The sequence below is a fragment of the Triturus cristatus genome, chromosome 2_1, assembly GCF_964204655.1.
Source record: "Triturus cristatus chromosome 2_1, aTriCri1.1, whole genome shotgun sequence".
NCBI lineage: Eukaryota > Metazoa > Chordata > Amphibia > Caudata > Salamandridae > Triturus > Triturus cristatus.
Window position 1 is genome coordinate 522,920,090 of NC_140581.1, and position 27,403 is coordinate 522,947,492.

Genomic DNA, 27,403 nt, shown 5'->3' on the forward strand with positions numbered 1-27,403 from the left:
TGACCACTTGGGTAGGGCACCACTCCGGATTCTGGTGTTATTTTAAATTTACCCTGATTCAAGGTCTAGGGTAAAGCCAGGATCAAAATTTGGTATTTGCCCTATATTAGCAATCGCAAGGCTTTTGGAGCTGTGCTTTATTGGGACTAAGGAGAAAGCATGACAGCACAACAGCAAGGGTATTTATCTTTCCAACTACATTGCCTGGATTTTTTCAAAGATTTTAGAAGAAATGTCATGTTTGCTTTGGTCCATAAATCCAGAGAAGAACAAATTCATGACTGGCACTCTTGTCCTGTACATGTTTTTATCACATTTGAAATTCAAGCGGCCACTGCCACAGCTCTTCCCCTTCGTGAAAGCATTAATGACCTTTATGGCAATTCTATAGGTGATTTCAGCTTCAAGAGCTGGATTAAAGCCTATTGAAGTTATGCTTCCTGTATGTCATCACAATTCACCAGTATTTGGTGAGAGATATGGGGATTTGGTTAGTATTAAAAGAAACCCTACCTCACGCTCTATAACTTCCAGGCTGCACTCAAAATCTCCTTTATCTCACACACAGATGCCAGTAACACACTCTTCTCATGTCCCCCAGGCACCACTTTATCCTCCTGAAAGCAGATCTTCATCTAGCGCTCTGCATCACCTTAAATTCCTGTGAACACGTCCGTATCACTCTAAAAATGATCACCCTCCACTAGCTTCTATTCCCATCCCACATTTTTAACAAAAGTTACCAATTCATATTAAAGACCACCACAGTAAAACATCCTTACATCTCTCCACAATAAATGTAGGGCCTCATTTAAGAACTTGTTTGTCAATAAGGTGCCACTAGCATATTCATAAGGCAATGTAAACCCACGTTAAGTGGCTTTTTATGGCCTTATAAATATGTGCCCCTTCCACTGGGTTTTCCAGGGGTGTTGCTGGGGGCGTTCCCAGCAACATCCACAGCTTTTTGACACTGTCCCAGATTTATGAGAAATCGTAAGTCTGTGGCAGCGCTAAAAACTTACGCATCCCCAGGGGAGGCGTAAGGGAGGCACAACGAGGATAACCTTTTGATACAAATATCACTATGGCTGACATTTAGGAGTGAACCTCTAGTCACTACCATGGCCTGTGTTGTAGGACTATCAGATTTGCAGTCACTCCTTTGGTGATATACTGCTTTTAGGAGGAAGGGCAGGACAGAGGAGTGGTCACTTCACAAGGAAGCAGACCACTAACACCAACTTCAAAGACTCAGACCTAAATCACATGTGGTGTCTAGAAATGGACAATAAGAAAGGAAGCTCCAGGACACCAAAATTGTCAATTGCTGAGTAGCCAGTCAGGCAGTATGCCGAGGAGCAGAAGCTCTGTAAGACTTGTGCCTGAGACGAAGACTTGGTGCTAAGGTCTGACAGTCTTCTAGTTGAGTGAGCGAACATTAAATAGGGAACTCCAAGACACTATGCACCTGGAGTATTGAGCACCAGTGCCTTCCTGCTTACCAAGACCGGTGTGCCCTGTGAGGAAGAGGAAAGTGATTGGAGGGAGCGAGATCCAGTAGGGGATCCTGCAGGTGGATCCCCTTAGCGAAGTGTTAGGAGATGGCTGCTGCACCAATGGGGTTTTCGCCCGTGTACAGATTCAAGTTGGTGACTCCATATGTCAGAGGGGGGTGCCGTTATGTTAGCTGTGGTTGCACTGATCAGGTCATCGCACGTGGGAAGAGTAAAGTTGGCAACCCTGTATGGCAGTAGGGGTCGCCATGAAGATTCCATGAGTGACATGCCGATTGGGCCTAGCCTGTATGTGGAGTGAAGTCGTCAACACCGTGTGCCAGAGGGGGCTGCAGTTGCATGGAGGTCACTGCTGTGCGTGCTGATCAGGCTGTCCCCCGTGTGAGGAGTAAGGTTGATGACCTTGTATGCCAGAGGGGGCCACAATGAAGAACAAGGAATGTTGCCTGGTCCTGTCATTGTTGAAAGGAGGGGACACCATGGTGACCTGTGCGTGCCTGGGCTTGGACTGACAGATCAGAATCCAAGCAATCCCTGCCTCCACCTGTGAGATAGATCAAAGGAATTTACCATCTCACCAAAGAAAGCACCATTGCAGCCACTGCCCCTATAGAGCTGCGAGTGCTACTCACCATCTGCAGCCCTCCGTGATGTCTGAGAGTGAAACACTTCCAGGGACTCCGGTAGCGCAACCCCTGCAAGAGTGGGTAATACTGATGGCTTGTCCAGAACTGAAGGCCCCACTGGAACATGTTCTACTGCATAGCGCTTCTGACACTTAAACACTTTCATCTTTGGAAGAGCCGGAGTTGGACTCAGACGAACAGTGAGGCTTAACATGAATGTCACCTATAGTGAATAGGGAATAACCACTGAATGAGAGGGAAGGGGAAAAAGGGAAGTGGGACTCAGATTTTGTGTGTATTGTTTGTGTATGCTGTGTTTAGCCCCCTGCATCTACCTCCCCCGAGAAACTTTGGACTGTTAGATCCACTCTACTACTGAGAGTCAAGTGCTGATGTGGTACTTGGCCCAGCTGCTCAGGACCCATAGTAAGTCAGGCCCCAGGACCTTAGGAATTAAAGGATTCAAACCCCATGATTGGGCCGATTAGCTCCTGCTTGCTCCGTGGCACTATGAAAAAAGGTTCTAACAACTTGTTTTATATTTTGCTTCATACTGTAATATTGTAATTTGTAATCATTGTAAAAAACCTGGTACTATTACGCAATATAATGGTACCAAATTGATGGACCTCTGAATAGTGTAAAACTTGCCGGGATTGTAACTTGTGACCTGCACATCACTCAGCCATCTTCTTGACTTTTATTGGATTGCCTTGAATGACTGCGCAACATAAAAATTGCTATTTGGTCATGAAACTCTGCACAGTGATTTAAAATGACATTGGTGAAAATATGTATATATTTATATCTTACCCACTGGCAGTGGCCAGTAGGTAGTTATAGTTAGGACCTAGTTTCCACAGGAATTTTTTTTTTTATTTTGCCAATAACTTTGGCACCATTTGACGAATCTTCAGCTGGTGTTTGGAAAGTTTTGCAGTGATTCGTCAAGCGGGGATCAAGAAAAAGGGGGTCCCAAAATATGTTTTCCAAATTCAATTTCTCATAGGAATTTTAGAGGCGACGACAGTCCGAACCGCTGAATGGAATTACTCCAAACTTGACAGATTTCTAGTTCTTGGTCCAGAAAGAGTGCTTTTTGTAATTTGGTGTACATCTGTTAGGTAGTTTTGGAGTTATTAAAAAAAAGATGTATGTATACCTGGAGACACGGAACCACCGCAGTGGATCCGCGGATCCATGTGTCAACAGCATTGTCATGATTGGTTGGCCGCAAACTGAGAGAAAATTCGTGGCAGCAATTTTGTCAAATGGGACATGGTTCCTGAGTGGGGAAATATAGTCTAAATTGGATGTAAGTGGTCAGGATAGAAGTATTGTGACCCCAAGGGAGTGATGGAGGGGTCTGTGAGGGACCTCTCATGGGCAATAAATTGTCCAAAAATATTTTTGGGGGGCTTGCGAGGATCCGCGGATCCACCACGGCATTCAGCACAGCCCTCGGTGTGAATCTGCAACAAATTAGTGCATCCTGATCCCAATGAAAAAAATACACCTACTCACAGACCTACTCACACACACTCACACACCCACTTAGACAACCACAAAACCACTGACCCACCCACTCACACATCCATACATCCACTCACACACACAATCAAAGACCCAAAACACCACTCACACACCCAAAAGTCTCTCACACACCCAAAGGTCTCTCACACACCCACTCAGAGACCCAGGGAACCAGTCACACACCCACTCACAGACCCACACAGGCACTCACACACTCACTCACACACCTGTACAACCACTCACACACTCACTCAGAGACCCACAAAACCACTCACATACCCACTCACAGACCCATACAGCCACTCATACATGCACACACTCACTCACACACCCACTTAAACAACCATTCACTCACACTCAAGCAGCCACTCCCAATGTGTCACTCAGACTCAGAAAACCACTCACACTCATACAGCCACCCACATACTCACTCAGAGACCCTGAAAAACACTCACACGCTTACTCACAGCATTCACACACCCACTTGGACACTCACACACCCATGTACACACCCATACAGCCACTCACACACCCACTCAGATCCACAGAGCCACTCACACACCCACTCACAGACCCACACAGGTAGTCACACATGCACTGACACACCCACCACACACTCACACACCCACACAACCACTCACACATCCAGGTTACATGAATGTTAAAGGTAGGAAATAGCATTAAAGAACCGTAGAATTTCAATGAAAAAAGCAAAGGTTACAGGGACATTATAGTTAGAAACTAGAATTAAAAAACCTTTGAAATTTCAAAAAAAAAACATAGGGTATAGGGATGTTATAGCTAGGCTCAGATTCCACACACACATAACAATAGAAATTCAGTAGCTACAGTTATCTCAAGTAAATATAACTCGTGCCCTAAAACTAGCGCCCTCACCATACACTGCTAATTTCCTCACATATAACACCACTCATGACATCTTCTATGACATCATAGATAGTATCATTGCTACATTTGCAGTGAAAGTATTGATGAGAAAACTGTGCATGGCAGGGGAGTGATTTATAGTTACCTTAAGTCATAAGATGCCATCAGTTATGCCACTGACCATGTAATGAGTGATGTAATATGTGAGGTCGTATGCAGTACATTGCCGGGCCTGAGTTCTAGTTAGCTCAAGTAACTATAACTGGTGAATTTCACTGGTTTTCATGGGCAGCAAGCTGTTACATCAATAAACAACTAAGGAATCTTGTACCACAATTTATGGAGTCCGTAATTGTTTTGTCGGAGGTATGCACTAAGGAATTGTTTTGATATATATTATGTGTTTTGATTTTTACCTATGCCATAGGCAAAAAAAACACTTATGTGTGCTCACAATAATATTTGAAAAATTATAACAGACAGTACATACCTCAGTAAACATTGTAGTTAAAATGAGATAGCATAGAGGACTGAATAGAATATTGATTGTCATTTTTCGGCAACACGTTGTTCTTTAATTACACAGGTACTTTATTCACAAAGGAGCTCTCTTTGAAGTAAGAAATCTTCTCCTATATACTTCTTCCTAAGCTTGGACCAATTTCAAAATCTAGGAAATATGAGAGATAAAGCAGCAGGGTTTTAGGTGAGTGCACAGCCTGGACTTGTCACTAATCAGTAGTGAAAGTATTGCCCACCTCAAATGGCCAGCTGCTTAGGTGACCACAAATATAACATATATCCACAAGTATGAGAGGCAACACAAAAACAAAAGTATTAAGTAATTTTATCCGTCTCAACACGACGTGATTCATCGCGCCTCGGACTCTGGCAGAGCTTCACTCACGGAGATTCACACAATTCAACCGGTTAGAACCTGGCAGTATAGACTCTTTTTGGTGCACACCCAAACGGACGCTCAACGGTCACTGGCCTATCACCTAGTTAGACTCAATTCTGGGTCCAGTTGTTTTCATTACGCTACTACGTAATTCAATTTGACGTGTGCTCATATACTGTTAACCTAGCCTTGAAGAAGCCCATGTTTGGGCAATTTCAAAATCTCTTGGAATTCTCAAAGAATTGCAGGAGTGGTGCTGAAATTATGAGGCCATTGTCGATTTTCAGGAGTACTCGAATGCATAGCCATTACATGTATGGAAATCTAGCAAGTCTGCATTTCTGCATTCATAACTGTGACACAGAAGCGAACTTGCACTAACTCTGGGACAAGCTTTGATGGGCACCTGAAGGTCCGTCGGAGGGTGAGAGCTGTCACAGACAAAACCCAGATAATGGAGTCCTTCAAGTTTCCTCACAGGGGCCAGTGGAAGAAGTCACTGATAAGATCAGGAAATGTGGGGTTCCTGTATGGTCATTGTCTTTTCATGGACATTGCTGGTCTTCATGTGAAAGCTTGCAGGCAGCATCCCATAATGAGATGGAGACTTCATCCTTGCATAGTTTGTGAGTACCTATCAGGTACATGCCCACTCCCAAAGTGGGAGCGAGCAGGTTCTTCCACTTTTTTGGGGGTGGTGCTCTAACTGCATGCCACCTTATGGGTGGCGTACAGGTATTACACTACTCAAGGTCCCTTTTCTGCCCATGCATGCATCTGCATCCTTGCTCACAAGGGCAAAGACATTGCCTTATTTACAGGATAACGGCCCCTTTGCAACTTACAGAAGCCCACTTTGCATTGCACGGGTGCTAACCTGGCATTCTTGCAATGAGCATTACAGATGGGTCTGCAGGAAGAGATGAAAATCTGCCATTAATTCCAAATACTGCCCAGGGCAGGTAAACACAGGCCCAGACTGTCCCTACACTTCAGGAATAGGTTGGTAAAATAGATATGCGTGTGCCCTGATGTGACATTACAGCATTACAGCATTGCACGCCGGCCCCCAATTTCAACTGCTGTTGTCTTGCGAAATCTATAAAGGCTGTGAACATCAAACTGTGTCAGTCGTTAAAGTTGGCCTTTTCTTTTTGTGGTTCCGTAGGGAATTTTGCAAAATAATACAGCCTCATACTCCAAATGCGAAATTTGTAAATGAATAAGTGCAGGGACCCAAGGTTTTGCTCAGAAGCCCCTTCCCAGCTCTATAGAGGGTCGGTCGGATACCAAGACTGCTAGCATTGATTCGACCTCCTTACTCTGTAATGCACCACCAGACACTCCCTGCCTCTTTATGGCACTCTTGCATGGTTGCCTTTTACCTTTGCTTTCTTTCTTTGTAACTGTTTTTTATTTAGTCTTTCTCTTGCTCCTTCTGCCTCCGCCCCCCCCCCCCTTGTGTGTTTTGCTCTCATGCTTTGAATAATTCTCTGGGGGAGGGGTGGACAGAGGGTTCAATAAGTGCTCAAAGCAAGTACTGCTTGCTCCCCCTCCTGAAGAATCCCAGCCCAGGACACAGTCACATGCAGAATTGCTGGTGTGCACATTATCCCTTGGGATTTTTAGGCGTGTATGGATTTGCTGCTTTAGTAGTTACCTAGATGGAAATGAGATGAAATGGTGTTAAATCGTTCAAGGGAAGTATTAATACATCTCCTCCTGGAGTTACTCCTTCGGATTGCAATGCAGACTGTTTCGCGGGGGCAGCTGGTGGTGCATTCAGCGGAGCTGCTCCGTGTATTTCCGCAGCAGTGCTTGGATCTTTAGCCCATTAACTGCCCCACAGAGAGGACCCCTTCTCGCTGGGAGCTGCGCATTACTCCGCGCTGCTCCCATTCATCACGAGGATTACGCTTCACTGTGGTTTATGGCAGCTCTCCCAGGCTTCAAAGGGCCTGTCCCCTGCAGGCGCAGGAGTGATGCGAACAGGAAGCAGGAGGCATTAAAATGTGTGGAAGTTATGGCTGATGGTAGGAAGCACAAGGCATGGGTCAGTGCGAGGGTCTGCTGGGTTTCATTCCCACTGCTCCTTTCTTCATTTCCCAGTCGCAGCGGGGTGCGCATCCAATTACCCAGATTGCACTGTACTTCAGGGGATGCTTAAGATTGCTATCTGTTCTCTGGAAATATTTCAGTCTTGGGGTGGGGGGAGGGGGGCGTACACAATCAGGAGTAGTATTTGTTATTGTATAAGTGGATTAAAAAAGACTTTGGTGCAATCAATGCGGCCCACTCCCTGATCAGTAACAGAAGAGCAAGCGCGCTGCGAAAAAGGGGAGAGTTATGGTTGGTATTAAAACCAGGTTAAGCATCGGTTCTTACTGCATGAATAAGCAGTCCTGCAAATGTTGACCAGCCACAGCATCCATATTTAAAAGCATGCGCGAGGACAGATTTACGGGCCTTGACTCCCGTGCGCCATTGCGCCAGCTCGTGCACGCAAAACGACTGAGGGAATCTGCTCGTTTGCAGTCGGTAGGGTGGAGGCGGGAGACTCCTTTTAACGACAAGGAATTTATTTGCGCCGGTCTTGTTATTAATAGAGCTGGAGGGTGAGACCAATGCCTCCCAGAGGGGTCGTTTACAGATGATAAGACAACACACCGGCTTAATGACCCCTTACAAAGGGTAATGTTTCAACCCAAGGGTCTGAGGTGATACGTTTTGTAGCCACGATGATTTATTATTACAGAATACACCTGACCAAAATGGGAAATTCTATAATACAGTTTGGAAAAGAACATTAGCCGACACATAGTTGCCTCTTAATTCACCGGAAAAGGTAAGAAAAAAAGCGCAATTTTTTGAGCCACAGCCCCTGCATGGATGGAGTCTGCAAATACACATGGATTTTCTATAAGCGTTTTTTTTTTTATTTTACAATAAGCAAGAGAATGCTACTTACAAAGTAAACTATAAACACTCGTATCTCTATAATTGATATCAGATAAAGTTGGTCAATTATAATTAATTAGTTGATATATGAAATCATACCATATGTTTACGTTTCCAAATGGTATGCTTTCGAGGTGCTACCATTGCTGAATTTTGATATTCAATTTATTGACGTGAGAAAGATGAACATTTGAAGTGCCCCTGTTGGAATTGACATTTATCTCCTGCTGTTAACATTCCTTGATAAAATCAATTGCTTAACTCATGGATTTGATTTACCCACAATGTTTCCCCACGAATTGTTTAAGAGAGAAGATAAAAGGCACTACCTATAAAGTAGATGCATAAAAATATTTGAAGACTACAGCACATTCTCAAGAAGATTTGTGCTACATATGCACTTGTATTGTATTGCATTGTGATTGCTTTAATATAGCGCTTACTACCCCTGACGAGGTGTCCAAGTGCTTTTTCGGTAAGTAGCACACTACTCTGGAACCCATAAAGGATTAGTGGTAAATTAGTATAGTGAAATATGAAACTAATTTGAGCGGTGAGCTATAAAGGCCTTCAGGGAACACATAAAAGTATTTTATTTATTTTTATTTATTTCTTGAGTTTCATATACTGCGAACATGACCTTTTTGGGTATCAGAGCGCTGTACAACATGGAGGCAAACAGATAAGCATATACAAGTGACTCATTCAGGAATCAGAGGGTTGCACATCAGGAAAAGTAAACAAAAGGGAGTATACAAGTGCAGGAGAACACCAAAAGTGAATAATGGGACTAACGTAGGTTGAGATACATAGATTCTTGATTCAGCATGATCATTTAGATAATATATAGAGTGTCATCTTACAAATAACGCAGGGTATGTAACGCGGTCAAATAGTCTTGCCGGAGGGCAGACCATGAAGGAAAAGAGACTGGGAAAGGTTTCAACTTCATCGAAGAAGGAATCTGTTCACTAGTAGTTGTTTTGCTCTCCGTTTGAAGAGGGCAGTTGTGGGGTTGGAACTGGTCTCGGGGTCATGTGAGTTCCAAATTTTGGGGGCAATTCTGGATGAAGCGCTTGTAGGTTCTTTATTTTGTTTTAATTTGTAGGGCTTCAGTAGAAGTAAAGTTCAATTCTGGCCTGATAGGACGAGTTTCTTGGCCAGGTAAATTGTAGTGTTGTGATGAAGAGCTTTATGAGTCATGCAGGCAATTTTTAGGTGGATCTTTGCCTCATAGGATAGCCAGTTCAGCGTCTTCAGTATTGGGGTGATGTGATCACTTTTTTGAGCATGTGATGAGTCAAAGTGAAGGTGGGCTACGGAGGGTTTGGCACTACTGCATTCTAGTTTGGAGATCACTAGAGCTTAAACTACTGCCTTGAGTACTGCAGTCAGAACAAAAGGTGTTAATTTCCTTAGTACCTGCAGTTGGGTTGGTAGTTGGCACCTCTGGTTGTGGCGCTGCTGTGTGATCCTGAATAGAGAGGTGGCAGCATTATATGAAAATAAATCTTTTTACTATCCTATCCCACACTTTCTTATTTAAAAAAATATACCGGCCCCATTCACAAAGCTATTGGTATTTCCTTTTTTTTACTGTCACAACCACTGACCACATACACAGAGACAAGAGAGTCAGTGGTAGAAGTATGGAAAGGGGATGAGACAAAAGAGCAGAGAGCCACGTGACTCCACACTCCACCTTCTCACGTCTGGGAACCACAAGGTCTGCTGGTTGTCATGGAACTCTATAAGACAAAGAAATGCCTTAAGCAACTTCTCATCTTAAATGCCGAACGTGACATAATATGTCCATAAAGCGATACATAAAGAAACATCACTATCTTACTAAATATACATAGATTTACACATTTCCCTGTTTAAATTAGTAGCCACAAGCTGTGACTTTATACAGTCTCTTGTGGAACACTATACACTCGTTTGTGGAAGATGAGTACATTTTCTACTAGATGTCTATATAATTAGAAAAAGGATCATTAACATCCTGTGATTAGGATAACCACCTCTGTCTAGGTAATTACATACACTGTTTCCAATCCAGGACATTTGTGTGATAGGCTAATTCATTGTAGGTGTTGTCGTCTTGTTTTGCTTCCAATGAATTAATTAGACTCACACTTGTAATCCCTGATTTGTAGTAGAAAGGTTCAGTACTGGAGAAAGTATCTGTAATTACCTGGAGTGAAGTTGTCACCCTACATAATTCCCAATACTTAGCTATATATTCACAGACTATACATCTAATAGCTGTACACTGGGGTCAGTCACTAGCATTAATATATATTTTGAAAAGCCCTTTTAATCTGTCATCCTGTTTCAACACGGGAACGCTAAGTAGAACATCCAACCCCAGTCGTTAGAGTTCAAACAAGCACGCAAGGAAAAGTTCAATGTTCGCTTTCAAGTCACATAGGACTTCAAGATACTTTTCTGTAAACTATAATGTGAATAATCTAAACATTTTGGGACTAGAGGTCTTGATGCCTGAAAACCAATATCTATGTAGCAAAGTCAGGCTACAGAAACATTGCTGCACATTTTCTTAGGAAGGATGGCAAGCACTATAAAGAAAGTTATATTTAAAGATTCAAGATGGCTGCTATCTCTCCAGACATGTAAGAATCTGCAGCCCATTGAAAAAGATTGTTTGCTAATGGTGATCTTCTGTGTAGTGCATTCCTAATACTGGCACAGCCTGAATCCAGTAAACGCTTACACACTGTGAGGACTGCCAGGCTTACCTGCACTGAAAGGCCTTCAGAGTGAATGGCCGGAAGGTATTGATTCCTTTCACAAACCAGACTTGACAGTGAGCAGCATCTCAAGCCCCACTTTCTGGCAACGCTGTCATCCTGGTGATAAGCTCCGGATTTATCAGAATATCGTACAGAAAATTCTAACAACAATTGTCGTGCATGAAGATTGGATGATTGTTCACATGATCTTTCTTTAGGGCCAGACCTTTCCAATGCACTAAATAATACAAATTTCCTCATACAATTCATGCATCCAAAATTCAATGCACCTCATATTAATTTTCGAAACAAAATAAAATTCGCAGAGGACATGAAGTAAAACTTGTTTATGTAGGACAAGGCTTTAACATGGATCCATAAAAGAGTAGGTGGATTTTCGATAGAATGAGACTGTTTTAGTCTTACAGTAACTGGATTTACAATTTGTTCTATCACAAATGGTAATGACCAGCAGTCTTTTCTTCACTGAAAGGCAGTCAGTGCTGAAAGCTTCTAGGTGCAGCTTCCTCGCATTCAAGGTGAATTTGAAGGTAAGTTGCACCTCCATCCCTGCTTCCTAACACCTTAAACTGCTGATGTTTTAAGATACTGGATGCATTATCAAACAGAATTTTATCAAACAGGATTTGTAGAGCGCACTAATCACCTGCAAGGGCATCCAGGCGCTGAGTTCCAAGCTGCTTGGGTGGCATCAGTTGAAAAGTTGGGTACTGAATCCTCTCCAGAACTCCTGAAGACAGGGTGATGTCTAGAGACAGAGGGGAAGGCTGTTCCAGGACTTCGTGGCGAGGTATGAGAAGGAGTGTCCTCCACAGTTGCTATGGTGGATGTGGGTATGTGAGTAGGTAGGTGGTCACAGGAGTCTGGAGGGTTGGTGGAAGCTTAGGTGGTGGTTGATGTATGCTGGTCCTTGTTTGTTCAAGGCTTTGTAGGTGTGAGTCAGAATCTTGAATTGGCATCGCTTGTGAACGGGGAGCCAGTGCAGTTTCTGCAGGTGAGGGGTGATATGGGTCAGTCTGCGGAGGTCGAGGATGAGTCTGGCCCCTTAGTTCTGAATGGTCTGCAGTCTTTCCAGGAGGTGTGTGGTAATTCCTGCTTAGAGTGCGTTGCTGTAGTCTGAGTGGCTGGTGATGAGAGCTTGAGTGATGGTGCATCTGGTGGAGACTTGGAACCATTTGAAGATCTTTCGGGCATGCACTGTAGGATGGTGGAATCTGACTGCATGGTAACCCCCACTTATTTCCTGGTGTTTTTCTGATTTTCGACTAGTCTGACTCAGCTCCTGCTAATCAGGACCCCAGTTTATCTGCTTTCTCCCTAAATTGATTGCATGTACTTGAGGTACACTCCAGATTGGATTCTGGGGTACCCTTTTCAGTTCCTAGTATATGGTATACAATGTACCCAGGGCATAGGTACCCCAGATGCCTCCCAGGGGCTGCAGCATGTATTATGCCACCCCCAAGAGACCATTCAAAATGGCACCACAAGTCTCCTACTGCAGCCTATGTAAGGTGGTGCATGCACACCGTACTTAGATATAGGTTCACTATATATATTCTAAATCACTGCACATATAAACCTATCAGTCACCCCTATGTCAGGCCTTATCAATCCTGAAGGCAGGGTGCTGGGTTTTAAGTGAGAGGGTGCACCTGCATGAGCAGAGCCCCTCTGCAGCCTTCGGAACCTATTTCCCAGGGTTGTTTGTGATGCAGCCAACCATATATATTTAAGTGCATTATAACCTTGCGGTAAATGCTAACTTTAAAAGGGCTGCTTAGAAACATGTTGTGTTTGGTGTCATACCACCCGATATGATTACACCCATCTAGAGGGACTTGAACCATTGGTACTCCCGGTACCAGATTTCTCGACCTGGGCATCACAGAATGGATGCTGCCAACCATAGAGATGAGTCTGCCCCCCTGCTGCTGACCAAGCTCAAGCAGGGGAAGGCTTGACAATAGGTTTCCTGTCACAGGGAGGTGTGACCACCTCCCAGACAGGCTTTATTGTATTGGGGCTGGGTGGGTGCACGCTGAGAGTGCTTTGAAGTCGGCACTGGGGGCACATTTGGTGTCCCTGTGCATAGTCCAGCTCAAACCGGTTGCAGGAGCCATTTGCTCCTGCTCCGGTGCTACACTGGACAAAGGACATGTGTATAGCCACTACTCTGTCCTGACTCTCCCATAGGTGGGTCCCCAGGGTTTGTCCCACCCTTTCCTTGGGTATAAAGTAGGAACCCCTGACTACAGGACATAAGATTTTACCTGGACTAAACTCTGCAACAGAAACCAAGTACTTCGACGATCTACACTACGCTGGATGACTGAAGAATCTCCCTTGGAGTAGGCCTGGGCGGTCAATTTAGTTCCGCTTGCGGAATTTGCGGGATTTCCGTAATTTCGCATTCCACGGAGTATGCAGAATTACCAAAAATTCCGCGATCCGTGGCATCGTGGAATTTTTTGCTTGTTTGCGCTTTCAAAATGCATGTTCGCGAGATATTTCCCACCAAACACACAAACAGCGTTCGCGAACAGGACAAAAGCATCACGAATGGGCGGAACAAGCAATTCCGGGAGTTAGCGGAATTTCTGCGTGCTTGCGGAGATTTTTTACCGTTTTGCGGAGCTTTGCGTAGCGCAACTACGCAAATTCCGCAAACCCCTACCTTGGAGTAAAGGAGTTACTCCCCTGCAAGGCAGGCACCTAATCGCATCTGACCGGTTTGCATCTCCCGAGCTCCTCAGGACTCTGAAGATTTGTGCAACACAGGAGGTGGGTTCCAGAAGTCTCTGAGGTCAATCTGCTCTTTCAGCAATTCTGAGACCAGTATCCCTCGTTGGGACCGTGCAACCCAAACCCCTGTGCACTGCATACTTTTACAGCAGCATGTGCTTTTCTGCAAACCCTGAGGCTGTGCTTTCGGCTACTTCTAGTTCTGACCCCGAGTAGTGTTTTCACTGAAGATTTCCAGCCTACTCTCCACGAGTGTTCCATGGGCTAGTATTTCGTGATTCAGCTCGAGGTCCCATCGCAATCCCTGGTCCATTGGCCTGTGGGTCCCTGTGAAGGTAACTTTGACTTTCCTTGGGCTTTCCTGGTTGCTCCAGATGTGCCCTGACTCTCCATCGCTTGGAGGGTCCCCAGGACCTTGCTGGTCTTCACCAAAGCTTATTTCCTCTGCCTGCATGGGTTGCAGTTGCCAAAGCTTGTTGGTGTTCAATCTGGACACTGACCCCCCAGCACTCGAGATCCTTCGTGGGACAACTCACCTCCGGACTTTGATTGTCGTCGACATCTCCTGGTCCCCGTGGCTGCAGAGTCAAACATCGCATCTTCTTACCTGAAGCACCCGACATCGGTGGGCATTCGTCTATCGTGCCCCCGGTCACTGTGAAGTGACCCAGACTCTGTCCCCTCTGCTTTCAGGTTCCTCTCCCCTCATATCCAGGCTTGGATTCCACCGGACACTTTTCATCTTCCCGGCAGCAGCACTTTTCAGCATCACGCCATTGAAAACGACAAGGGTTCCCAACATCACTTGACCCCTATACACCCGGCTCCTCTGGGATAGATAACACAGGTATCTCTGTACTCTCAAGGGTGCTGGCCTTAGAACCTTCTATGTTTGAAATTATTTGCTTAAAGTCCTCTCCGAAGTGTCCTTAATCTTTAAAATTCCAATCGCGACTTTCCCATTGGATTGTACAGAGCTCGTGCCTGTGTTCACACACTGCACCCGTCCTCCGTGGGTCCCCTGTGGCACTACTTTGGGTGGTTCCTTGGGGTCCCAGCGATTCTACATGCTCTAGGCACTGTGTCTAGTCAAGTCATGGTTGTTATACCACTTTCTTAGTATATGGTTCGGTCTCCCTCCCCCAGAGCCCGCTGTGTATTGTGCTATTTACTGTCATTCTAGTGATTTACTATTGTGTGCTTTGTGCTCTAATCTCATAAAGAGATTAGTAGAGAGTGTTTAGTGATAAATACATATATTTTATATCTCTCTTGTTTGGTTCTCCTTTCATTTGGTCATTCAGGAGGTTCTGATCTGGTAAAACACGCTGCTTTACATTCCTTCGAGACTTAGCCTGAAGGCTGCTCTCCATAGCTACCACTAGGATAGCTTTCAATAAAAGTTGTCTTTAACCTAATCATCAATAAGGGTTGTCTGGACTGGTACAAGGTGCCCACTTTAATTAGTGGTCAGCATATACCAGGCCAACTTCTCACATGCGCAGAGTGAGGGAGCAGGCAGAGGAGACTGCATAGATCTGGTTATTCATTGTAAGTTTGCTGGTCAACATGATACAGAGGTTCTGCATGCAGTCTGTAGGGGTAGGAGACGGTCCCAGATCTGCAGGCCACCAGGAGATGTTCTACGGGGAGGTGTTGTTCCCGGAGATCAGTGCTTCTGTCTTGTCTGTGTTGAGCTTAAGGCAGTGGTTTTGCATCCAGTTGGAGATGCTGGTCATGCATAGGTGGAAGCTGGCCCTTGTGGTGAATCGGTCTTCGGATAGAGAGAGGATGAGCTGGGTATCATCTACATAAGAGATAATGTTCAGTCCGTGGTTTCTGATGATGTTCGCCAGGGGGGTCATGTAGGTGTTGAACAGAGTAAGACTGAATGATAAACCTTGAGGGATGCCCAGATGATGTTCTAGGGCTTCGAGGTGAATGGTGGAAGGCAGATTCTCTGTGTTCTTTTGGTGAGGAAGGATGCAATCCATTTGAGGGCATTCTCTTGGATTCCAATCTGATGAAGTCTCTTGATTAGGGTGTGGTGGGACACAGTATTGAAGGCTGCTGAGAGGTCGAGGAGGATTAGGGCAGTCACTTCTCCCCGGTCTAGGAGGTTTCTGATGTCATCAGTGGCTGCGATCAAGGCAGTTCTGGTGCTGTGGTTCATACAAAATCCAGATTGGGATGAGTCCAGAAGATCTTTATTCACAAGGTATTTCTTGAGTTGGTGGTTGATGGCCTTTTCAAGGACCTTGGTGGGAAAGGGGAGCAGGGAGGTGAGCTGGTAGTTTTTGAGCTTGTCGGGGTAGGTGGATGGTTTCTAAAGAGGGGTTTGACTTCAGCGTGATTCCACTCATCTGGGAAGGTGGCTGAGGTGATGGATGTGTTGAAGATGCTTGTGACTTGCTGCTGATGGTCTAGCTGTAGAGGTTGAAAATTTAATGGGGTCAGGGGTTCGTGGGGGCTCCTGAGTGGATGGAGTGCATGATGTCAGTGGTGCTCTGCGGGGGGAGAGAGTACCAAGTGGGGATCTAGTGGATAGAGGTTGTGACTGTGGGAGCGAGGCAGCTGAGGGTGTCATCAGCGGTGAGCTGGCGTTCAAAGCTTTTGAAGATGGTGGAGATCTTGTCTTGCATTAAAACTAGGCCTGGGCCGTAAATTCCGTTCCGCTCGTGGAATTTGCTGAATTTGGGTAATTTTGTGTTCCGCGGAGAGCGCAGAATTGCCAAAAATTCCACGATCCGCGGCTTCGTGGAATTTTTTGCTTGTTAGCGCTTTCAAAAGGCGTCTTCACAAGATATTTCTCCCCGAGCATGGAAACAGCGTTCGCAAACAGGAAAAAGGCATCACGAACGGGTGGAACAAGCAATTCCGTGTGTTCGCAGAACTTTTGCGTGCTCACGGAGATTTTTTACCATTTCGTGGAGCTTTGCGTAACGCGACTACGCAAATTCCACCCACCACTAATTAAAACCCCTGGAAATCCCAGTTATGGTTTTCTATCTAACCCTAACTCTCAAGTGGCTAACTAATGTCCCACGCATGATGTTGCAAGCGACATCACAAGAATGATCAATTACATTGACATTACATCACCTCTGAATTTGATCAGGCTAGAAGTTAAACATGAAACTGATAAAATGTCACTTGCTAATATAGACAATGTTTCAGCAAATATATTTACAATTATGAGGGTTAATTTTAGTAATCAAAAAAGCAAATGTGTTTTGCTACAAATTATCGACTCAAATGCTTTAGAAAAGCTCCCGTGCAAGTAGAAACAACATTGATACTGTTCCCAATTTGATCAGAGTTTTGATGTGTAGTGACAACCCACGAGGCTGTTCACTGCTGCAGAAGAGACAACAAATACTCACTGTTGTTACTCTGGATTTTGTTTAAATGCAGACATGCATCTTTTTGGCAAAAAAGAGGGGTTCACACAATCCATAATCTTTAAGTCATAGTGCATTCTTACACATTGTCAGGTTGCTGAATAGACAATAATGTTAAGACCATTCCTTTTGGCACCAATTCCCATGGATTGAATACATTGGCTCCATTTCTTATTTCACTTCAGTTGATGAAATCTCAGGCCTGGTGACAGGTTATGACTAACACGAAGACTTTGGGGCACCACATGAGGAATATTTGGTCGCCCCTTATTATTCGGTGTACAGACGTGTGATTGGTGAGGATGGATGTGCTTGTGGACGCTGAAGTGCTCGCACCTGTCATTCAGCACTATAGGAGCTGCTCTATGCTGAGCCGCACTGAGCTGTGCTAAGACTGGACCCAAGGAGGAGAGACCGCTGGCACACCACGGATTGCACCTGGTGAGCACAGGTTTCGTGGAGGGGTCAAGGCTACTCTGAAGTCAGAGCCTTTCTCAGCCTGTGGCCCTGCCTAGTGGTGTGGTGCAGTGCTGGTAGGACACAGTGCTTCAGCGTCTCAGCAGTCTTTGTGGATCAGAATTCAAGTGGTGCCATGGTCTACTGGAGAATTAGTCTGGCAAAAGTACATAAGGCACCTGCAGCCCCTGTGGTGCATGGAGGCGGCCGGCGTTAGGCCAGTGCAGCTTGGGCCCCAGTGGAAGCACTCTCATTCAACGAAGCACGCGACAGCTCTCACACCAAGCGAAGGGTAAAGAGTGTTCCTGTTGTGAGCTATCGGCTATAACACATGGCTACCAGGATTGTCACGAGGACTACTAACTGTTCACAGTCTGAGGTTGCGAGTGGCATTGTCAGGGTCTGTCGGATTTGTGGGTGGGTTCCGGGCAAGGGAGGTGGATAGCTGGTCTTCGGTGACTTTGCTCCAGCAGCGGCGTGGCATCTGTTGGGTGCTGTGGTGCGTGGTGGGTTTCCGGAAGGTGAAGCGGATGCAGCGGTGATCGGTCCAGTGGAGTTCGGTTGTGTGGTTGAAGGAGACGTGGGAGCTTGCAGAGAAGATGGGGTCAAGCGTGTGGCAGGCAGAGTGGGTGAGTGTAGTGACGAGTTGTCTGAGTCCGAGGTTGGCGAGGTTGTCAATCAGGGTGGAGGAGTTGGTGTCATTGTTGTTCTCGAGGTGGAAGTTCAGGTCCCCAAGGAGGATGTAGTCTGTGGAGGCGAGGGCATGTGAGCTGACGAGGTCGGTGATGGAGTCGCTGAACTGTGCTCGTGGTCCGGGGGGTCTGTAGATGAGGGTTCCTCTGAGGGTGGTGTTGGGATCAGTGTGGATCTGGAAGTGCAGGTGTTCGGCGGTGCTGAGGGTGTTGTCGGTGTTGGTTGAAACTTTGAGAGAGTTCCTGTGGACACTGGCGATTCCTCCTCCTTCTCCATTGGTGCGGTCCATACGGGTGATTTTATATCCTTACGGGATGGCTATGGCGATGTCGGGTGCCGAGGAGGGGTTCAGCCAGGTCTCCGTTAGGAAGGCGTGTTGGAGTCCAGTAGGTCCCAGAGTTCCACAGCGTGTTTGCGTGCGGAGCGGGTGTTGAGAAGGATGCATCTGAGGTGGTTGGGTTCTTTGGTAGGTGGGTTGACGGGCCGGATGCTGGTGAAGCTGCAGGTCCGGCAGGAGAAGGGTCCTTCGGTGCGCTTCGGGGCTGTTAGGCAGCAGGTGCGTGATCGTCCGGCGTTGAGTGCGTGGAGGGTGCTGGAGTCGTAGCAGAGGTGGGCATCGTGGCGTTCGCAGGGGCCAGGGGTTCTGGCGCTGGGCACGGTCCAGGCGCAGACGGGCGCAGATGGGCTTGCCTTAGGCGCGGCTTTGGCACGCCTGCTGCGCGGCCACGCAGCGGCCGCCATATATGGGGATGACGGAGGGAGGAGCAGCTGGGAGGCGGGAGGTAGGGGCAGCGAATAAACAGTCAGGGTGGTTGGGCCGCAGGGGATGCAGCAGCGGGAACGGGAGCGGTGGACGGCACGGGGGCAAGGGCACAGAATCACGGGGGCACAGAAGGAAAACAGGGCACAGATCATGGGGGCACAGAAAGAACAAGCATTGGCATAGCCCATAGGTCTCGCTTTTGGGACCCTATAAGTACTTAGGTATGCATCACAATATCCTTAGTGCAACAACACCAACTGTTGCATGGCTAAACACTTATAAGGTCCCAAAAGCGAGACCTATTGGCTATGTAGATGGCGGCTCTGCAAAAGTGAAACCAATCGCGGCGCCGCGAAAGTGAAAGTAATCGCGGCTGTAAGGGTGCCTGCGAGAGGGCGAGATACAGAGAGCTGATACATGGAGAAACTGAGTATGTCCTGTTTTAATATTCCCGGATGCATTACGGGGCAGTGCAATTTCATCTCAATGCACTTACTTAGCCAATTCTACTCAATTTGCATCGTCTGATGACCTTTTGCAGCACCTCGTGTGTCATTAAGCACTGAGAATTGTTTTATGAAGTAGTCCTGCGTTGGAACCGGTCACATGTTACATCAACATAGGTAGAGATTTAGCAAATCCCATGTAAAGGGACTGAGAATAATATAAAACAAAATATATGCACTCTCAGCCACATAGCTCCTATAGACAGGAGGCTCTTGCCGTACAAAGACACTTAGGAGCCCATATATTCCTAACAATGAAGGACACTGCGCGGTACAGGTCTGATAAATCGATTTTACATGCACAAAAAATATTTATTTACTTAAGTGAACTTCAGTAACACGGAGGGGTCCAGCATGAGCGGGGATTAAAAAGAAAAGAGATAAAACAGACAGATTTCTAATGCGCCTTGTTCCCTTCGTAATCAGCTTATGTTGTGGTGGGAAGAGGCCGCCTGTCAGCTGAGATCATGCAAAGCTGTCCCCAGTGTGTGAACAGAGCACGTGCGGGCACGAGCGTGAAAGGGTGGGGGGGGTCACAAAGACGTGGGGATGAAGAAGGGCGGAAGAGGCGGTATTAAAGTGTTTCGAGATCAGCACTGGGAATGAGGAAGAAGGGCGGGGCTATGAGGATAGCAAAGCAGCACATGGACAGGAAGAGGCATGAGGAGATGGAATGGGCGGGTCTAGAATGTAGAGCAGCTCGCAGGCAGGAGAAGGGGAAATAGAGAGGATTGAAGGAGGCAGGGTTATAGCAGTAGACAGACCACGGAGAAGAGTGGGGCGGGATTAGAGTGACAGAGCAGTAAACAATCATGGGGGATAAGAGAGAAAGGGGCGCAACCGTTCATTCGTTTTCCGAGTCTAACCGAAATGCTGTGATGGCGAGTGTAGGGTCAGTCATGCTTGGTCTGTTGTTCCTTTGTTGTTTCCCGGCCGGCGGTTGTCAGGCGTTAGATTGTGAAGGTGAGCGGATCGGTGCTGCTTCCTTTGTGTAGACAACGACGCACTCTGAAGTACCTCTTACACACTGACAATCCCTCATCGCGATCACTCTAAAAGTGAAAGTGATTGCGATCGCAACGACGCACGCTAGGGATGCGCGCACAGCAGCGGGGGGAGGGGTATGGTGCTGAAGGCTGGCACAGGAAAGGCAGATGGCTGGGCGAGAAGGGAGGGGGGAATGCGGGGAGCAGCTGTGCGCGTGCACGCCATCGTGCACTGTAGCTTGTCGCCAGCACAAAAATGTGGGTAGCACTTTCTAAACCCACCTACTAATTGTCTCGCCAGACCAGCGCATGCGCTGGGTCAGGCGAGACCTAAAAACGGGGCACAGATCACGGGGGCACAGAAAGAAACAGAGGGCACAGATCACGGGGGCACAGAGAGAAACAGAGGGCGCAGATCACAGGGGCGCAGAGGGAAAAACGGGGCACAGATCATGGGGGCACAGAAAGAAAAACAGGGTACAGATCACGGGGGCACAGAAAGAAAAACGGGGCACAGATCACGGGGCACAGAACTTACCTCAGCAGCGGCAGCTGGGGCAGGGACAAGACGCACAGGCGGTGCTGTGCGGAAGGGGTGTGACCTACCTAATGAGGTCAAGGGTCGCTCACCTCACCGCGCAGCGACCGCCATATATGGGGAGGAGGGAGGGAGGAGCAGCTGGGAGGTGGGAGGCAGAAGGTAGGGGCAGCGAATGGACAGTCAGGGGGGCGGGGCCACAGGGGATTGCAGCGGTGGGAACGGGAGCGGTGGACGGCACGGGGGCAAGGGCACAGAATCACGGGAAAACAGTAGGAAAACGGGGCACAGATCACGGGGGCACAGAAAGAAAAACGGGGCCCAGATCACAGGGGCACAGAAAGAAACAGAGGGCACAGGTCACGGGGGCACAGAAAGAAAAATGGGGTCCAGATCACGGAGGCACAGAGAGAAACAGAGGGCACAGATCACAGGGGCACAGAAAGAAAAACGGGGCACAGATCACGGGGGCACAGAAAGAAAAATGGGGCACAGATCACGGGGGCACAGAAAGAAAAACGGGGCACAGATCACGGGGGCACAGAACTTACCTCAGCAGAGGCAGCTGGGGCAGGGACAGGACGCACAGGCGGTGCTGTGCGGAGGGGGAGCGAACTACCTAACGAGGTCAAGGGTCGCTCCCTGAAGGAACAGAGGTTATGAAAGATAATAAGTTGCACACAGAATCAATTTGTGTCTCCATAACTGACATGGAGCTGCTTTCTTTCACATCATTACCACCTCCGTCATTCATGCAGCTCCTTTTATGAAACATAGATCCGCTGCCAATTGAGGTAAAGACTCTGGTATTTGCTGACCCAAAGGCCATGAACAACTGCAAAGGCCAACAGTTCATCTCCCAAGATATATGGCCCCAAGTGGCACATGGGACACAGGAAACAGAGATTTTGACCTTTAAACCTACACGGGATACCACCTTAATTGATCAAGAGTAAATATAACAAGCATTGGCATAGCCAATAGGTCTCAACCTTATAAGTGTTTAGCCATGCAACAGTTGTTGTTGCACCAAGGATATTGTGCTGGATAACTAAACACTTATAAGGTCCCAAAGGCGAGACCTATTGGCTATGACAATGCTTGTTTGCTATGTGTGTGAGTCTGAGTGTGGCTGTCTGAGTGAGTGTAAATCGTGTGAGTTTGATTGAGCCTGTCTCTGTGAATTATTTTCTATCTGACTAAGTGCCTGGTGTTAGGCTGGCCATGTTTTATTTGTGTCTGTGTGAACGTCTCTGCTTGCGGGTCTTTTCGTGCCTCTTTCCTGCCAGTTTGAACAGCAGTATTGAATGCGAACTTCGCAGTGCTGCGGTCCTGTGATAAATAAGGGCAATACTCATTAAAATGATGCCATTTAGTCTCAGTCTCGAGTGCCAGGCAGTGCTGTCTGCCACAGACGGGGCCTGGGGGGAAGTGGCATAGCCAGTCTTCCTGTGCCCTCGTGCAAGGAAGGAAATGGGTCCACTGACCGCCGTTTGAACTGTGCAATACAGCAATAATCAGGGCTCAGTGGGCCCTTCACAGGTCTCTAGGTCCAGGTGCCACTGCACCTGTCTCACCAATGGAAGCGACACCCTAGCTGGCGGGTGCAGCCATCCACAACCTTGGGTCTTTCAAAGCACTACCCAGTGCTCACTGGAGACACACATCTTCACCAATGCCGTGGAGGGCTGGCGGCTGGGGGGAGTGGGGTGTCCTGTCCGCGCACACTGTTGCACGTGCACGTTCACTAAAGACCCAGCACAGATCCGTTGCTGTCAGCACCTGCATCCATTGTTCCGCTGCTCTGCTTGTTTACTGAGGCATTACTGAAGCCAGAGTCCTGTGTGGAGAGGAGACCTGTACACGCAGGTCCATCACTGAGCCTTGGACAGGCAGATGCCATGAAGGAGCCCAGCACATGCAGTGTCACCTCTAAGCCTCGTACAGGCAGATGCCATGAAGGAGCCATGTACACACAGTGTCACAACATAGATGCATCTGAAAGAACCCAGCACACAATCTGTTGCCAGTCGATGCACATGAAGGAACCTGGTACACGCAGTGCCGTCCATAAGCCCCGGGCAGGTGCACACAAATCAGCCCGTACATGCAAACTCACCTGTGCATTGCTTCATGGAAGGTGCACATGAAAGATCCCGCCACACACAGTGTCAACCTTGAGTCTTTTCCCCGGGCAGGTGTGCGTCAAGGGGGGGGCGCCGGTACACACAGCTGTTACCCTGAACCTGTGCCCCAGATGGCTGCACACAAGAATGTCTGGTATGCGCAGTGCTGCGTGCGAGAGCCTTGGTCCCCGGAAGCTACACATTAAGAAGCCCGGTACACACCGAGCCTCCATTGATCCCCCCCGGACCGGTGCACAGGAAGCCGCCTGGTACACCCCGTGCAGATGACTTCTAGCATCTCTGCCGTCTGCGGTGGGAGCAGAATGATACGTTCCTTGGGCAGCAGCCTTCCCTTGAGGGACGGAGGCTCGTGGACTGAATACCGATAAACACCACCGGGGCTGTGCTGGCTGCAAGCCCTCGGGCAGAGACGAACAGGACAGAAGTGTCCGGCTATTCATGCGGCATTGTATCTGCGTGGCACGCGCTCCCCTCACCGCCTTCCTAGACTCGTGTTCATGGGCGAGAAACAACAGAACCCCAAGTGCACAGCAGCAACTTCCTTCCAGGAGTGGCCGACTGTGCCACACATCAGGGGGTTGCTTGCCAGGTATGAATGAGCAGCGAGGCTGGCGGAGTAGGGGGGCAAGGGACTTGGCGGGTGCTAGAGGAAGTGAGCTGGGCAGAGAGGCGAGATGGCTGGAAAAGGGGAGAAAATAGCGGTTTTGGGGAAGCGAGAGTCCGGAAGCATTTGACTGAGGCGACTGAGGGCAGGCAGGAAAAAGTTGAGAGTTTAACTGTTAAGGCGCGTGGGCAATGAACTGGTGGGAAGCAGCTGAGAGTGGTAAGGTCATAGGGCGCAAGGAGGCTGAGAGGGCAGTGATGTTTGGAGCAGGGACAGTATCTAAAACTGCGCCTGCGCCCGGTACCCAACAGCAGCAGGACTACTGTGTGCGCCTCGATTACAGCGGGAGGAGGGGTAGGTTCACCATCGGCAGCACATGCAGTATCACATTTGTTACAGTAACAGTTCCCTGCCAGGAGGCTCCTAGCGTCCCCCTCGCCTGCCACACCTACCAGGGTAGAGCGAGAGACCCTCGGCACTTGCCCCTTCACCCCACCTGGCAGGGGGCAGAGTCCCTCGGCGCTTCCCTCCTCTCCCCTGCAAGAGCCACAGTGACCAGACCTGTCCCCTGCAGGGAGAGAGTCAGCGGGAGACCTCCCGCCCTGCACTGGGGGAGGCCCTAAGCCCTTCCTCCACCCGCCCCTCTGTGTACAGGGCTGCAGTGGTGACTGCAGGCAGCGTGGGAGGGGAGGGACCGACGGCAGATACAGCAGAGGGTGCTACTGACCGGCACTGGGGGAGAGACAGCAAGGGGTGCAGAGGGAGCAGGGTGAAAAGTGCAGAAACAACAGACATATATTACTAACGGACCGGTACTGTGAGTTTTAGTTTTGAAATGTAGATAAGTCATTCCCTGAGGTGTGTTTGTTTTGATTTCTAAGCACTGTGCATGTCTTACATTAAAAAGCGCAAGGTAAGCAGTGTGGTAAGTCAGTGAATCGGAAAACGTGCATCACTGTTACCGCGGAGTCCTTGTCAGTTCTGGAGGTGTATTGATTTGCCGAGTGGGGTCAGAAGGGCTGCCCCACGTCGCACAGCAATCCGATGAGGGGCAAAACAGCCAGAAGTCGCTCTGCATGAAGGCGACAAGCAGACTATGTTGAGCAATACATCGTCGTCACCAGCACGCCTGTTTGTCACTTCACTGTAAGTTTTACAACAGACAGACTGAGATACAAGAGTGTCTAACAATCTCACGCTCTCTTAAAAGAAACAAGTGCGTGCGCGCTAAAAGTGGGAGGGGTGGGGGAGTGCGAGAGAACACAAAGCGTTTCCCTTGCGGGAGCGAGCCAGAGGCACCATGTGTTTGTAAGTTAATTACAAACATATGGTGTCAAGCTCGCTCCCACAAGTAAATCGCCAGACGTGCACACGATGGCAATGGAACGCGTGCACCTTTTTGGAGAAGTGTGGCTCAATGGTTAGAGCGGCAGACCCTGATGCACAGGTCTGGCACGGACCAGGGTTCAATTCCCGCCTCGGCGGGTCTTGGGCTCAATTTCTCCGGACCCGATAATTCTCGCCTTGGTGCCTATTCTAATCATGGGTCCCACTCTGCAACTCTGGGCAATAGCTTGCTTAATCTCCACAACGGCCCCAAAAGCGCTAGGAGGCCTGGCTTCACCTTGGGGGTGCCCAGGAGTGGGCACTTCACAGGGAAAGGCCAGGAAGGGTTCCACAGCGGTATGTGCACAGCGCCTGAGAGACCCTTTCGGGGGTGTGCGGAGCGCTATATAAATGCACTACATTTACATTTACATTTACCTTTTTGGCTGAAAAGCCGAAGCGATTGCTAAAGGTCTTTTGCCTAAGCAGCGCATGCGCGCTGCTAGGCGAGACCTAAAAAGGATGTGTGGATACACCGGTGCCCAAGGTGAGAGGTGCAGTTGGATAACACTTTAGTCAATATGCCGATAGCTCTAAGGAACAATGAAAGAAACAATGGGAATGCACAAATGAGCATTGAGACTGCTTCAACTCGAGGACGAATGTTCTGGCGACGACCAGAACGTGTGTAATGGCAAGAAGTTCAACTTAGCCACAACCAAGTGCTCTGCTCAGTCAGAGCCACAACTGGAGTAGCAAGGGAGAAGCAATCACATGCAACAGGTATGCCAAACCACCCATAACGAATGTGTCAAGAGTCACATAACCTTAAAGGGTGCAATCCACCTAATGGATCAAGGGACTTACGGGAACTGCTCTTAAGAACAACACAGCTGACAACAGATGCATTGTCTTACAAATCAAACAAGACCAAAGAATAAACAAAAATGAATCAGGGATTTGTGAAGTGTGCTACTCACCCGTGAGGGTCTCAAGGTGCTGGGGGGGAGGGAGGTCCTTCAGCTCTGATTCAGCCGAAGAGCCAGGTCTTGAGGTTCTTTCTGAAGGTGTGCAGAGTGGGGGAATATCTGATGTTGAGTGGGAGTTTGTTCCAGGTCTTTGCTGCGATGTAAGAGTAGGCTATTCCACCCATTCTGGCTCTGCATATGCACAGGGTTTCGGCGAGGTCAGTGGAGCGGAGGTTTCTCTTGGGTATGTGGAAGGAGACTCTATTGTTTGGGTATTGGGGTCCGGTGTTGTGGAGGGATTTGTAGGCATGAGTGAGTAGCTTGAAGGTTACTCTCTTCTAGAAGGAGAGGCAGTGGAGATGTCGTAGTTGCTGGGTGATGTGGTCATGTCGTGGGATGCCAAGGATGAGCCTGGCGGCGGTGTTCTGGATGGTCTGGAGTTTCTGGAGCAGGGATTTGTTGATTCCGGTATAGGGGGCGTTTCCGAAGTCCAATCTGCTGGTGATGAGTGTGATTTTCTGCACACAGCACAACGAGAAGAACATGTCTGAATGCGGCAAAGGAGGGAATGGACTCGGCGAAGAGGTGCCAAGAGGCACCAGAAAGTGCTCTGGGATAGCATCCAGGGCATCACTAAGCCGGCCATCCGCTACCTGGCGCATTGTGGTAGAGTCAAGCACATCAACGGCCTCATCTACGAGAAGACCCACAGTGTGCTCAAGGTTTTCCTGGAGAATGGCATCCGGGACGCCGTCACCTATACCGAGCATGCCAAGAGGAAGACCGTCACCTCCATGGATGTGGTCTATGCTCTAAAGCGCCAGGGCCACATTCTCTACTGATTTGGCAGCTAACTGCTTTACTTTTCAACAGAAAAAAACCACAATGGACTTGCAAGTGGACCTGCTAAATATGTTAGCAGTATTAGTCTCAGGTATTGATTGCAAACTGGCAGAACTGAATAAATTAATACGCTGGGCACAGAATTATGCAACAGTAACCATTTTGGAATGCTCCTATGCACCAGTGATTGATAAACCTAGCACATTACCATCTGCTTTGGGAAATGT